The sequence below is a fragment of the Macaca thibetana genome, chromosome 6, assembly GCF_024542745.1.
Source record: "Macaca thibetana thibetana isolate TM-01 chromosome 6, ASM2454274v1, whole genome shotgun sequence".
Classification (NCBI taxonomy): domain Eukaryota; kingdom Metazoa; phylum Chordata; class Mammalia; order Primates; family Cercopithecidae; genus Macaca; species Macaca thibetana.
The window spans coordinates 56,261,117-56,264,353 of record NC_065583.1 but is presented as its reverse complement, the minus strand read 5'-3'; positions in this window follow the sequence as shown (position 1 = coordinate 56,264,353).

Below are 3,237 nucleotides of genomic sequence, written 5' to 3'. Positions count from 1 at the left end.
GCAGTATCATAATTTATTAATTGTTCTCGGGGAATGAACTTCCAATGCCCATCTTGTGGCCTGGCAGGGAGAAATTTCCCAGTTCTGTTTGAGCGAGCTGTCCACTCCACTTGGCACTTGAACAGGCTAAAACGGAATGTCTTTTGTTGTAAACACCTAATTTGTTCGTTTTGAACTGTCTGAGTAACTAGATCAAAGACCAGTGTCAAATGCCCAAAGCAGTGTTTGTCAGCAGTGGACTTTTTATTCTTCTTGTTCTATAGCAACTGAAAGGGAAAAAGACTCGTACTGTATTTCCACAAAAGCGTAGGGAAGCTCGCGTTGGCAGCCTCTTGCAACAGAATGAATACATGCTACTGAGTACAGACCATTTGTCTCCTGATTACAACAGACCCCAGGGGAACTGGTGTTGGCTTTGAATTCCACCTCTCTTTTACTGAGCGCCTCCTCGCCGTGATAGTTCCACCCCCAATCCTCACGGCACAGAGCGCCAGGGACTCAGATCTCCTCTCTGCTGTGGGTTTTAGTCGCTTTCTAAATTCAAGCAGGGCTCTCTTGTTTGAAATGTGTTGACTTGTCTTGAACAGTAACATATATTTTTAAACTCTTCTCATTTGGAATTCAGCAGTGGCCATAATGAATGCCTTTAGTGCTCCTGTGTGTTTGATATGCATGATAACAAGGGCTACGGTGTAGAGGAAGGAAACAGAGAATGGCAACCTAAAAAGTCACCCAGTTCCTAATATTAAAAATGCTACAAAAATGGTGGAGCATACGATGGTCTTACTAGTTATGTGTGAGCCCACCAGACCATTTTCCCCATTGATTTATAAGGGCTCATGTTGTGTTTTTCTCCCTGCAGTATTTTTTGGAAATGGATGAGAATGTGTCTTTATTATGCTAAGAGTACAGCTTTATTATTAGGCAGTCTTGAGGGCTGCTGGGATGTATTCTCCTTAATTACACCTATTTTCACTGATATTCCCTAAGAACTGCTCATATTTCCATTGGAAGGCCAAGTTTGGCCTGAAAGGTTCACTTCCTACTTAACAGCAGTTGCAGTCATTAACATTTTTTTTCTTGTTTAGTTTTGCTTTATTGTTCATTTCCTTTAAAGGAAAGTAGATTGTAAAACATTCGTGAAAGTTTCCTCTATTTCAGATTATCTGAATTTTTACACATTCGTCTCTGTTTTTTTCTTATATTCTTACTTTATTTTCCACCTTTGCAGTTATTTTTTCTTATATTAAGAAAGAGAAAAGCGAGCTGTCATTTGACAGTCTCTTTTCCATTATGTTTGCACTGCTGGGAAACGCTGGAACAAAGGCATTCAAAGTGTTACTGAATGGGGATCAGCATTCAGCCCTGCTGGTGAGGCTGCAATCAGCCTGACTAGGATGAAAATGCGTGCTTTTCAACACTGGTTGGAGATGTTTGTGTTTATCTTTGGAATGCATGCCTGGTCCATGCAGTCACGTGATGTGTTTTTGCCATGTCCTTATGTGTCCCAGCTTTTTCTGTGGTAGAATGGAAGAAATGGAATGTGACCCGTTAACCCTTAGTCGGTATGAAGTAATCCAACAGATACTTCTCAAACACAAAGAGTCCCTGCTCATGTCAAAGTCAAGTTCTAAAACATGTTTAGTTCCTGTCCTGTTCTAGCCAGATGTGCATGTGGAGAAGCTATGCCACTTCTGCTGACACGTTGGTAGCGAACAGTTCTGGGGTCATAAATAGCAAGAGTGGGATGAACCAAACAGGCAGTAGGTGTCTTCAGGCCTGGAAAAGGCATAGGAGGGTTGGGGTGGTTAAGTCACAGTGTTTATGTCTCCCATGTGCCAATTAAGATATAGAGCATTTCTACCACCCCCAAAATTTTATTGTGCCATTTCACAGTCAGTTTCGTCCCTAGCCTACAAGTATCCCTGTAGATTAATTTTTCTGTCAACACATTTTCTTTTGAATTGCCAAACCATGTCATATAATGTATATGGCACATCAGAAAGACAGATAGTACTGCTTTTGGACTTGAGATCTTAGGTCCAATTGATACTAACACTTGAATTCATCTGACAATATCAAATGTAATCTCTGTGTATTGAAGATTTGTTGCAAACTGTTCTTTTATTTTCCCCCCAAACTATTTAGTACTGATGACACTTCCTGAAAAATAAAGAGACTCAGTGGATGTTTATAAGTATTTGGTTTATAAACTACTAAGCAAAGGTCTTTCAAGTTAAAGTTTGAAATGGGCCCAAAGGCTCCAAGGGTCCTTAGAATAAAAGTTTCATAGCACAGTTGCAACTCTTTTAAAAACCTCTTTGAAGCTGAATGCATTGGCTCACGCCTGTAATCCCAGCAATTTGGGAGGCTAAGACAGGTGGATCATTTGAGGTCAGGAGCTCGAGACCAGCATGGCCAACGTGGTGAAACCCTGTCTCTACTAAAAATCCAAAAAATATTAGCTGGGCGTGGTGGGGTACACCTGTAATCCCAGCTACTCAGGAGGTTGAGGCAAGAGAATCACTTGAAGCCAGGAGACAGAGGATGCAGTGAGCCAAGATCACGCCACTGCACTCCAGCCTGGGTGACAGAGTGAGATGGCATCTCAAAAGAAAAATAAAACAACAAAACAACAATAAAAAAATTTTAAAAAAAATCCACCTATTTGAGAGCTTGTTTGAATTTTCTAGCAGGGGATCGTAGCTATTCGTATACCCTTGGTGGAAGACTGGCCCTCCTTTATCAGGGATGGTTATCCCCTTTGACTGAGCATGCATCTTCGGGAGGGATGCACAAAGAGCGGTGAGGGAGGAAGGCGACACCCACCTAGCCAGCCAGATCAGCCAAATCAACCCTGGCGCTCAATGGGGTGATGTGTCGCAGCTAGATCACCCTCACATCCAGTAACTTCTTTAAAAACCTCTTTGGATTCGCTAAAACTCTCCTTCTCTTTGTAGAACACAGTGACTAATGTCCATCATTCTCTCTCTGCAATCATCCAGCTAGTGGGCTGTTCTCTGGGGGGAGAGGGGGGTTGTACATTTGCCTCACCTGTTGAATTGGTGCCTACCAAGCATTTATTATGTTTATACTACACAAATTTTACTTCCTGTTGTTATTTAATTTAATAACTATTATACCAAGTGGCAAAATATGAATGTCAGGGAAAGAGTTTTGGCTTTCTCTGGGGAGAAATTTAATGTCAAGGAACGACAAAGTTGATTTTTGTTGTTG